This window comes from Rhinatrema bivittatum, chromosome 1 (genome assembly GCF_901001135.1).
Source record: "Rhinatrema bivittatum chromosome 1, aRhiBiv1.1, whole genome shotgun sequence".
NCBI classification, from domain to species: Eukaryota; Metazoa; Chordata; class Amphibia; order Gymnophiona; family Rhinatrematidae; genus Rhinatrema; species Rhinatrema bivittatum.
The window spans coordinates 554156796-554169652 of record NC_042615.1 but is presented as its reverse complement, the minus strand read 5'-3'; the positions used below and the strand labels follow the sequence as shown (position 1 = coordinate 554169652).

Below are 12857 nucleotides of genomic sequence, written 5' to 3'. Positions count from 1 at the left end.
AGGGATAGTGTTTTCAATAAAGGGATAGCGTTTTCAGTATTTTATATTATAATTTCCTGTGATCTTTCCTCATCTTTCTTCCTCCTTTCTGACTGTGGGCAGAGGGCAAGCACAGCGCCAATATGGGAAATGCAAACAATCTGAAAATTCAGGGACAGCGCCCTGCACCTTCAAACATTCATACTACATGACATCAATGGGGTGTTGCGATCCAGCCTCAAAAACAACAATAGCATCAGAAAGGGCACGTTTTTTCAAACTTGGGGCTAGAAGAGAATGCAATAGCATTAACTGGTTCTCATTTTATTGTTGCTGTTGTCACCTGATCCTTCTTTGTTGTCATGCTCTAACTGTTTTCCATGAAACTCACACCGAGAATCAGTACACGAGCATGTAAGAAGTCATTTGATTGCTAGAACAGGAAGGCTTTGAATCTCGTATCCTGAGCTCTATCTTTCCCTGAGCAGTTTATGAAGACTTCCAGCATGATTAATGCCTATTTTATTGATTTATTGATCTATTTATGTATTTATAAACATTTGATATTCCATCTTTTCCTAAAAGGTAGGCACAAGATCTATTACATACAATTTACGAAGAATTTTGAGCATATATGAAAGCATACGCAGGTATGTTATACTGATATAGAGTAGATTGCAAGTAAGGTACATAAATTTGGTATAGGTGATTGTAGCAGAGTGACCCCATTTTTCCCCCTTGTTGTATGAGCAGGACCAGGCTAGATGCCTGGTCCACCTTAATTCCCACAGAGGGAGAGACCTCTGCAGGCAGTACCCTATTGGGACAGGAAGAGGCCTGAGGGCAGGACCAGCTGGGAAACATGAATGTAAGTCCAATTGGGTTCAAGAGGCCCCCACATCTCCAGGAGAGGCAGCTCCTATAAAACTATCCTGACAAAACCAGAGGAAGGTTGAGAAAGCAACAAGGAAGGCTATCTAACAAAGCCGTTGGGGCAACAAAAAAAGGATTAGAAGCCAAGATGTCAAGAAATGTGGATCCTTTATTGGAGACTTAAAATCTTAAAAACGCCCGACTCAGGCCGAGTTTCGCCCTTTATCAAAAGGGCTGCATCAGGGGCTACAACACATAAAAAATAGTAAATAAATAATAAATACTAAAAATAAAATAAATATGAAACACATGACAAATGACATATAAAATGGTAACATAAAAAATGAAAACATATAAAATTGTAACATAAAGAATGGGAGCATAAAATATATTACAACATACCTATTAATATATGACATATAATTCTTATATGAACAGATGGAGTGTGGTATAGTGCATCAACTGGTCTGGAAGGTGTAAAAAAATGAAAAGTATTATATAAGCTCAAAAACTCGGCCTGAGTCGGGCATTTTGAAGAGTTTAAGTCTCCAATAAAGGATCCACATTTCTTGACATCTTGGCTTCAAAACCAGAGGAAGTACATGTACACTATCCAGAAGGAAGGCAGTCTACAAATCCAGTGGGGCAGATTTTCAAAGGGATACATGCATAACCCCCGAAAAGCTGCCCCTTCCACCCCCTGCGTGCCGAGCCTATGTTGTATAGGCTCGGCAGTGCTTGCAAGCCTAGGGATGCGCGTAAGTCCCGGGGCTTTCCTGGGGGGGGCGTGTTGGGGGTGTGTCGGGGGGGCATGTCGTGGCCGGCGCATCATCAGGGGGCATTCCAGGGGGCATGGCCACAGCCTCCGGACCAGCTCCCGGACCGGCCCCTGGACCGGAACATGGCACGCCGGCAGCCGGCCCGTGCACGCAAGTTATGCCTGCCTTGGGCAGGCGTAACTTTTGAAATAAAGGTAGGGCGGGGAATTAGTTAGCGCCAGGGGGCGGGTTAGTTAGAGGAAGGAAAGGGAAGGTGGGGGGCACTGGAAAGAAAGTTTCCTTCGAGGCCGCTCCGATTTTGGAGCGGCCTCGGAGGGAACGGAGGCAGGCTGCACGGCTCAGCGCGCGCAGGCTGCCGATTTTGTGCTGCCTTGCGCACGCCGACCCCAGATTTTAAAATATATGCACGGCTACAAGTGTATCTATTATAATCCAGCGTACTCTTGTTTGCACCGGGAGTGCATACTTTTTAAAAATCTGCCCCAGTGTGTTTAACTTGAATACTTGTAAGGTAGGCAGTCCTCCGTTAGTGCTGTGTTTGCTAAATAAAGTGAAAATTTCATTTGAAAAGGCTGGAATCTGTGTAGCTTTGTGCCTCCAGCCTAGGAATCACCATAATGATTCATAAGAATAGGTATAAGTGGGGTGCACTGTGTAGCAATAAAGATGTGGGTAAGCTAAGCATTGAATATACTAGAGATAAGAACATAAGAATTTGCCATACTCAGTCAGACTGATGGTCCATCAAGCCCCGTGTCCTGTTTACAACAGTGGCAAAACCAGGATATAATTACCTAGCAAGTACACAAACATTAAATAGAGCCCATGCTACTAATGCTGGTCATAAGCAGTGGCTAGTCCCTAAGTCAACTTAATAGCAATTCATAAACTTCTCTTCCAGGAACTTGTCCAAATCTTTCTTAAACCCAGCTAAGCTAACTTCCTTAACCATATGATCTGGCAATGAATTCCAGAGCTTAATTGTGCATTGAGTAAAAAAGATTTTTCTCTGATTTGTTTTAATTGTGCTACTTGCTAACTTCATGAAGCATCCCCTAGTCCTTCTATTATCTGAAAGCGTAAACACCTGATTCACATTTATCCATTCTAGTCCTCTCATGATTTTGTAGACATCCTCCATATCCCTTCTCAGTCGTTTCTTCTTGAAGCTGAATAGCCCTAACCTCTTTACTCTTTCCTCATATGGGAGCCATTCCATTTTGGTTGCACTTCTCTACCTTCCCCTTTTTTTTGAGAGGCAATGACCAGAATTGAACATAGGACTCAAAGTGCAGTCTCACCATAAAGTGATTGAGGCATTATGACATTCTCCATTTTATTGACCATTCCCTTTCTAATAATTCCTAACATTCCATTTGCTTTTCTGAGTGCCACAGCACACTGAGCTGACAATTTCAATGTATTGTCCAGTAGGGATGTGAATCGTTTTTTGACGATTTAAAATATCGTCCGATATATTTTAAATCGTCAAAAAATCGTTAGGGCCACGATACAATACCAATTCCCCTGATTTATCATTAAAAAATCGTAAATCGGGGGGAAGGGGGAGGGCAGGAAAACCGGCACACTAAAACCCCCTAAAACCCACCCCCGACCCTTTAAATTAAATCCCCCACTCTCCCGAACACCCCCCCCCCCCAATGCTTTAAATTACCTGGGGATCCGGCGGTGGTCCAGAACGGCGGCGGTCCGGAACGGCCCCCTCAATAGAATCGTGTTGTCTTCAGCCGGCGCCATTTTTCAAAATGGCCGCCACAAAATGGCGGCGGCCATAGACAAAAACGATTCGACGGAGGAGGTCGTTCCGGACCCCCGCTGGACTTTTGGCAAGTCTTGTGGGGGTCAGGAGGCCCCCCCAAGCTGGCCAAAAGTTTCCTGGGAGTCCAGCGGGGTTCCGGGAGCGATTTCTCGCCGCGAATCGTTTTCGTACGGAAAATGGCGCCGGCAGGAGATCGACTGCAGGAGGTCGTTCAGCGGGTGTTCCAGACCGCCGCTGAACGACCTCCTGCACTCGATCTCCTGCCGGCGCCATTTTCCGTACGAAAACGATTCGCGGTGAGAAATCGCTCCCGGAACCCCGCTGGACTCCCAGGAAACTTTTGGCCAGCTTGGGGGGGGGCCTCCTGACCCCCACAAGACTTGCCAAAAGTCCAGCGGGGGTCCGGAACGACCTCCTCCGTCGAATCGTTTTTGTCTATGGCCGCCGCCATTTTGCGGTGGCCATTTTGAAAAATGGCGCCGGCTGAAGACAACACGATTCTATTGAGGGGGCCGTTCCAGACCGCCGCCGTTCTGGACCACCGCCGGATCCCCAGGTAATTTAAAGCATTTGGGGGGGGGTTCGGGAGGGTGGGGGATTTAATTTAAAGGGTCGGGGTGGGTTTTAGGGGGGTTTAGTGTGCCGGCTCACGATTTTAACGATTTTTCACGATAGTTTACACACCCAAACGGCAACAATACGATTCCCTCCCCCTCCCAGCCGAAATCGATCGTTAAGACGATCGAGGACACGATTCACTTCTCTATTGTCCAGTGTCCACTATGTTGCCTAAATATTTTCCTGGTTGGTAACTCCTAACATGAAACCTAACATTGTGTAATTATGGCATGACTTATTTTTCCCTATATGCATCACCTTGCACTTGTCCACATTAAATTTCATTTGCCATTTGCTCGTCCAGTCTTCCAGTCTTTCAAGGTCCTCCTGCAATTTATAACTCTCCAGGTGTGAGTTAACTATTCTGAATAATTTTGTTGTCATCTCACTCAGCTTTCCCCTTTCCAGATCATTTATAAATATATTAAAAAGTTCTAGTCTAAGTTCAGATCTCTGAGGCACTCCACTGTTTACCTCTCTCCACTGAGAAAACTGACCATTTATTCCTACTCTCTGTTTCCTGTCTTTTAGCCAATTTGCAATCCACAAAAGGAGATTACCTCCTATCCCATGACTTTTTAATTTTCTTAGAATTTTCTTAGTTGGGTAGAAATGACTCCAGGAGTGAATTAATTTTGTGGGACGTGTAGTCAGAAAGAGGTTGGTGGGGTAGGGAATACAGGGATGAGTCTCTGCTGAGGAATCTTGGGGGAAGCCTGGCTAATGAAGCTTTGTTTTTTTTCAGAGTGAGAGGTAACAAGTTTCCATGCACAGCACTAGAGTTAACTTGTTCTGTATTTTAGGGGCAGAGCAGTCCATTTTATTGCACTGCTCAGATGAAAAATTATTACCAAGTAATCATATCTGCTATGTGTTCTATGTAGATTATTTTTAATAGCAATGTTAAAGTATAAAAATGCAGATTTTCATCTCATATTTTAAACGATAGCTCCCAAACCTATCCTGGAAGACCCTCAGTGAGTTGGATTTTCAGGATATCCACAAGGAATATGCAAGATATACATTTGCATGCACTGCCTCCACAGCATGCACATTCATTGTGGATATTCTGAAAACACAACTGGCTGGGGGACTCCTAGGAGAGGTTTGAGAACCTCTGATTTAGAACATCTACTCCATACACAAGGGGTCTTTGGAGAAAAAAAATTACCATTTTTCTTAAGGTAAACATTATTAAGGCACTGCAACATGAATCAAGCCCTTGGATATTTTTAATATTATAATAGGGCCAATGCAGTAAAATGTGATAAGTTTATGACAGGATTAATATATTTAATGCATGTTAACCTTAACGTGCAAGGGCATTTGTCCGCATTAACATATAGTAACATGGTAATAATGATGACTGAAAAGGACCAAATGGCCCATTCAATCTTCCCAGCAAACTTCTTATGGTACCTGCCACGACATGTAGGTTGCACCCATGTTTCTCTTAAGGGTAGCAGCTGCCACTCTGTGCAGTTATCCCCCAAGTCTTATGATAACCTGTAAAAAAAATTACTGCTAGTATCATTTTTACTGGGAGATGAGTCTTCTTGAAAATTCAGACAGTGCTGTTTGAAGTGCTTTGCTTATGGACTTGGCCATATAAGCAGTCCTGTGCTTTTTCCCTTATGTCTGTGTATCAGTACCCCAGATCTTCAAACTTTAGAATGCAGTTAATATGGGCTTATGCATGAAAGGTATTACTCAGCAAAGTAGAGTTAATGCAAATTGCATAATCTTAGGTATAAATGTGTTGAGTTGTCCTCCAGGGCTTAACATTATTATGGACTACGATGTATCTCTTCCCCCTTCCTGATACCTGAAAATTTACTTTATAGCCATACCCTAACCCTCTAGCTTCCATTCAGCATCCAATCATGGGCCCTCGTCTCCCTCAACATCCAGTTGCATCCTTCTCCTAAATAGGTCTCTCACCTGGCATGCACTATCAAAGGCCTCTGATGTTTGATGAGGTAGGAATTAGCCATCTTCATTCTTGCCCCACCAGCACCAGCTGACCTGACATTATCAAGACATCACTAGGTAAGGTCGGTCAGTGCCAGGAAAGTGACCTGATGGGGGAGGCCATGATTGGATGCTGAAGAGTGTGCAGGAGGGACCAGAGGCCTGAGAATGGATATGAGAGTTAAAGGTAAGATGAATGGCTACAATGGGGCGGGGGGGGGGGGGGGCATTGCATCCTACGTTGAACCATGTGTTACTGCTGCCAGTGATGTCTTAGCTAATGCTTTACCTACAGCAGTAATGTGTCATGTTCTCTTACACAAATTTCCGAGTTTAAAGCCCTTTAGTACATTTAGAATTTAATGCATGGTATTGCAGAAGATAATGACTGCAGTAAAATTGGGCAATAATGCACATTATTGGATGACTTTCCTCTGGTTAAATACATTTATTTTTTTAGTCTGTCTCTGCTGCCAAAGAGAACACCAGAACTCATAATGCCTTAATGGGTTACATATGCACATTTTTCTTGGCTTTAGATTTGTTTTCACATTCTTTTATAGTGTCATTTAATATAGAACTTGTACAAGGACACATAATAGCACCAGGAAGCTAAACTGAAAAATTGAAAAGGAATATCCTTTGATGTGCTTAGATTATTGAAAGATCTTTCAGCTATACTATTTTATCCAGTGAAGTTCATATAGAAACGTAGTAAGTTGGAGTATAGAGTTGATATATGTAATGGGCAGCTGCAGATCCAGTGCAAGGATCTGAAATGCCCTAGGCAGACCAGTGTAACACCACCTACCCCCCCCCCCCCCAACCCACCCTGAGTTGAACATGCCCTCTGACAGTGTTATGGTCATCCTCTTACAGTGAACTCTCTCTCGCTGTCATCCCTTCTTCACATTTTTTAAAAACAGTGCCCTCGCATACCCCAGTGGCATGCCACCCTAGGCGATCTTGCCGGCACAGGGCAGCTGGCAGCTAGCCAAAGTGCCTCCAGCATCTCCACTGAAGGTTGTGGAGCTGTCATGGCCTTCTATAGCATTCTACAGATTCCCACTGGTACACATCACTTTTCAACAAAAAGCAAGGCTTTTTACAATATGTCTAACAACAACTTTTAACATTAACTCTGGGAGGCAATCACTATAGAGGAATATTGAGGTCCATATTCAGCTACTGTGCAGCTCTGCTAGCTAGCCAGATAAACTTATCTGGCTAACTAATGCTGTATATTCAGCGGCGCATCACCGCTAAATATACACAACTGTCATAAAGTTAGCCGACTAAGTTTATCTGGCTAACTTTAGGACAGCCCTGTGGCTCAACAAGAGTTAGCTGAATAACTTACCCAGCTAACTCATCTTCTCCCCATTACGCCCATTCCCTGCCCCTGACTTAACCGGCTAAATAATTAACCGGCTAAGTGGTGCCTGCTGATCCTAGCTAGATATTCAGTGGTGCCTCTTATCGGACTCCATATTCTGTACCAAAACCCTGTTTAAGTTAGCGATATGCATACAGTTTTTTCATTTTTTGTTTTGTTTTTCCTATCATTTTATTTATTTCTTATTTTTATTGTTTATTTTGCTTCCTTTTTTTTAATTTAAAATGAAAAAACAAAACAAACATTTTAAAATGAAGAAAAAACATGAAATGTAAAACAAAGCAGAATAAATGTCAGGCTCTTTCAAAGGAAAAAAAATCCCTCCTGGGCTTCACCTTCAATTCTCCCCACCTCCTCCAAAACATTTTACTATAATTTTCTTATTTTTTTATTGGACAGGAACGATCTAGGCGAGCTAGGCTATATGCCTGCAATGGAGGGGACTGGGAGAAACTCCAGCATCACAATGCTCAAAAAGTATGAGGTGTACCAGCTCCTCACAGACCTTAAGGAGCAATGGAAAGAGAATGGGAAAAGCAAGCACAACATCAGGCAGCAGAATCTGAACACCGTCATGTATGAGATCTTGAAAAACTTGTCAAAAACTCTGTGCTAGAACCAGAGTCCAAAAGTACTGCGAGATTCTCTAACTGCAATGAAACCCCATAAGATGGCCAAAGCAGAAACGTTCCAGCTGCTGAACCACAGACCCAAGATTACAGAAATACAGTTGGATTATAGAAGAGAGCGAGGAGAGATTTAGAGAAGAGCAGATTGAAGAAATTATTGAGACCATCACAGGCATTCTGCAGGGAGACCCAAAGAAAGAGCAGTAGGAGCCATCTGACATGGCCGCTGAAGAGGAAGGGGACCAATAGCATGCTGCACTCAACATGGAATCTCACCCTAAATTCCAAAAGTAGGTAACCAGCATTGTCAGTGCCGGTAGATGACTCTGTGTGTGTGGTGTGTGTGTGTGTGTGCGTTTATATCCAGGTAATATCCCATTCTTCATGGAGGGTGGGGGTCACAGCCACTGTATGTCTTCGAGTCATTCAGCAGCATCACGGATGCAACAGAGGCGTAGGGGAGACATTTTGATCAGCCTACATGAAGGCTAGTTTGTCATTTTTGCTGTGGTTCAGGCTCAGACTCTTTTAGTATACCTCTCTGATTATGAAAAGGTCAGAAACCTAAAGGTAGGAAAAGATCAAGAATCCATTGGGACATTGTGGAGAAAGGGAAAAGAAGATGGAGCAGTAAGACGGGGTAGTACTGTGGTATTGTATGGTACCTTGCGCCTTAAGAAATAGAATAAACTGGGTATGTATTGTGTTGTTTGTTGTACGCCGCACCAGCCAGGGATCCACTCTGATTGAGTGGCCTATAAGAATGAAGGTATAAGATCTCTGGTTGCTCCTGGCCTGTCTGATGTGTGCTTACAAAATGACACTGGCAGATCACGGTCAGCACCATTGTTGTTAATTTCTTCTATACAAAATGGCGGAGGCCTGGCCCAGACCGAGGCGGAATCATTTTGTACTGAAGAAATGTAAGAATGATGCGGTTTCTGTCTGCCAGAACCATTTGCTTGAACACTTCTGGCAGAGCAGGAGCTATTTGGGATCTCTTCTTCCCTGTGAAGACAAAGAAAATTATAAGAAGGTTTAGAGAGAGGGAAAAAGAAAAGAACAAAATTTCCTTTGTTTCTAACATTTCTTTTTTTTCTTTTTTTTTTTTTATTAAATAAAATGGGAAATTTTAACAAAATTTCCAATTTTGTTTCAAATGAATGTGCATCCCTCATGTAAGGAATGACAATGTAAATTTTAAAGATCTATAGAAAGTATTTTTCATTCAGTGCACAATTAATCTGTATATTCTGTTTCCAGAAGGTGTGGACAAGGTGATTAGCAAAGCAGGCTATTAATGAGGTTTGAATAAGATCCTAGAGGCAAAGCCCATAAAATATTATTAGCTGGGTAATAATTGCTATCCCCGGGAGTTGCTAACAAGAAATATATCTACTTTTTGGGATCTGCCAGGTAGTTGTGGCTTCGACTGGCCACTGTCACAGACAGGACGCTGTGCCCAATGGATCTTGGTCTGACCCAGCATGGCATTTTTTATGTTCTTATGATTATTTGCCTGCAGTTGCATGCCCCACAGTTCAGACACCATCGCCACAGATATCTGTCACTTCATTATGAAATTAATTGCTACTGCTAGCAACCTTGATCATAAAAGCCAAACCAAATCTTGATCCTTTCCTATAGTCATATCGGCTGTCAACAGCAGTACAGTCCAAAATCTGAATGCGTTTATATTTCTTTTAGTTATATATTCTAATTCAGTTCTAAAGCTTGTTTGCTCTGTGAGTTTGAGGATGAGAATGAGAAACAATAATCTGAGAAAGGTATTTCAGAGAACATTGGCCAACAGCTAATATACTGTGGACAAATCTATGTCACTATCAAGAGAGTCCTATTGTCTGAGCAAGGATCCTGAATGGGCAAGCAAAGAAAGTGTGAATGTTAACTACTTATTGCAAGGGAATCAAAGAGGTATTAATCTTTATTCAATAAGGCCCATAAAGATAGATTACATGGGCCATATATATTAATTACCATGCCTATGCATATAAAATTAAAGAAACTTCTTAGTACATCTTTATGATAAAGAAAATTATAAGAGAGAGTGTAGAAGGTGGATAGCCCCTGGGAAGGACGGATCCTTTAACTTGCACCCAGGGGCACACTGAAAAGAGAGATGGACCCCAGCTGCTCTCTTCCTCACTGCCTTTATGGATAGCTTCACTAATTTGATGTCCAGGGCTCACTGTGGGAGGAGGCGTAACCTAAGACCCTTTTGCATTCAACTCTGTACCTGACCTTTTCTTAGCCTCTGTACACAGCATTTATAACCTCCACAGTCTCTAGCAGCAAAGTGGTTTCCTTTACTGATAGTTGACTAATGGAATGAAGACTTCTTTATGCAATACTTTGATTCAAATAAAAGTGATGAACAATAGTGAAGAAGAATATAAATACATTTGTGACCTCATAAGAACATGCCATACTGGGTTAGACCAAGGGTCCATCAAGCTCAGCATCCTGTTTCCAACAGTAGCCAATCCAGGCCATAAGAACCTGGCAAGTACCCAAAAACTAAGTCTATTCCATGTTACCGTTGCTAGTAATAGCAGTGGCTATTTTCTAAGTCAACTTAATTAATAGCAGATAATGGACTTCTCCTCCAAGAACCTATCCAATCCTTTTTTAAACACAGCTATACTAACTGCACTAACCACATCCTCTGGCAACAAATTCCAGAGTTTAATTGTGCATTGAGTGAAAAAGAACTTTCTCCAATTAGTTTTAAATGTGCCACATGCTAACTTCATGGAGTGCCCCCTAGTCCTTCTATTATCCGAAAGAGTAAATAACTGATTCACATCTACCCGTTCTAGACCTCTCATGATTTTAAACACCTCTATCATATCCCCCCTCAGCCTTCTCTTCTCCAAGCTGAAAAGTCCTAACCTCTTTAGTCTTTCCTCATAGGGGACCTGTTCCATTCCCTTTATCATTTTGGTCGCCCTTCTCAGTACCTTCTCCATCACAACTATATCTTTTTTGAGATGCGGCGACCAAAATTGTACACAGTATTCAAGGTGCGGTCTCACCATGGAGCGATATAGAGGCATTATGACATTTTCCATTTTATTCACCTCACTCTTCTAGTAAAGTCCCTGAATTCCTTTTAGAAGCTAATCTCTTAACTCTTGAGCTCCTCTCCTTTACAGTTACTGTGATTTCAATTAGCCTAAATCTTTCCTCCTCTCCCAGTTTTTGCAAGTCTCTTCCTACTGGAAAATGGTCAGAATGCAGTCCCAATTGTATATCAAAACATGAGCCCCAAATCTCATACCTTTCCTGAAGTCTTAATATTTTTAGATTTCTCTCTCTCTCTCTCTGAAAGCACCTGTGGACATTCTTCCCTCAAGCAAAACCCAGCTTGAGTCCACAGCAACAATGTTTCACATATACCTTCAGATCTTTCCTTTCTCTGTGAAAGGCAAAGATTCCGTTTCCTCAGATTCTCCTCCAATCTTCAGCTTCCTTTAGCATGAAAGATATCTGTTTTCCAATAGCATGGAAATGGAGTCCCCGGTACCAAGGAAGGTTTCCTGTTGGTAAAAGTGTCAACAAATTTCAATTCCTTGTCTCCCCATTGTGTGATGTTTGTAGTAATGTGAAGCAGAAAAGATGTTTCCCTCGATAAGCTTTAATATTGTTTGTGATTGAGCCATACCCACAAATGTGGCACTCGGAGGATGTAAGACGTAAGTGAGGACTTACAGCTCAGATGTATTGTGCCTATTACAGTAAGGGCATTCAGGGGAGGTATGTATAGAATAGTGACCCAATTAAACAGGAACTAAACTGATGTAGCTGTTAGGGTAGATGCGTGAAGGGCAGAGGTTAGAGGAAAGGGCAGCATCCCTAGCTACAAACAGACCAATGTGTAGATGTGAGAGTGAGTGCAGAAGGCTGTGCTGAAAGGGACTCTGGGATGAAATGATACATAACATGCAAAAGAAGAAGCCACACACAAAAGTACTTATCTCATTTCTGGTGAAGTGTTCAACATTATGGTGACCATACCCTGAGCTATCAAGCACTCCCAGATGTAACCAATACCTCTTTCCTTCACCGATCTGCAGCTTTTATAATGGAGAAGGACCCACACAAAGCAATCCTTCAGAGTTTGAGAGACATCATGTGAAGCTATGTTAGAACTGTTAATTCCCTCAGTCGCTTGCCATCTAGACATAAATTATACTAAATGGCATATATATAGTAGATAAAGCAACAGAAACAAGCACCAAGATGTCATCTAATACACAGGGCCCATACAGTAACACAGAAGTGATTTTGTGGTGATTGAATGGCCTCACCCTTCCTGATTAAAATACCAGCTAAAGAGGTAAAGAAATAAGGCCAATAAAAGCTAGGAAAATCTTCACATAATTAATGAATCATTCACACAGTGTTACGTGTGCCATCCACGGCAGACCCACAGCACGGCCCTCTCACCTTTTCTTAAGGACTCCAGCCTTTGGTTCTTCCTTGCTGGTGGCGGTGGGCCACCAGCTCCGTCCTTGGGCCTCCCTGGTGCCTCCAGCCCCGCTGCAGTCTCCAGCGTTCCCAGTCCTGATGCCACTACTTGTCGGGCCTCTCAGAGTGGCCATTGGAGAGACGCCACCACTCGCGCCGCGCGCCTCCCTAGGGGCACGAAATGCTGATCCTTATGAAGGAACCATGGCGGGAACCTGGCCGTGGCCCCGGATGATGACGTCAACCACTGCATAGTATTTAAGCTCAAGCCCTGCTCAATAGCATTGCCTTTGCAACAGGTCTCCTACCTACTCGAGAACTGTCATTGCTGCTAAGAGATT

General features: G+C 42.8%; 1 pseudogene; it reads left to right on the top strand.

Moving 5' to 3' along the window:
* The first annotated feature begins 7829 nt into the window (after nucleotides 1-7829).
* LOC115099194 lies at nucleotides 7830-8274 on the top strand (annotated as a pseudogene).
* The last annotated feature ends 4583 nt before the right edge of the window (nucleotides 8275-12857 follow it).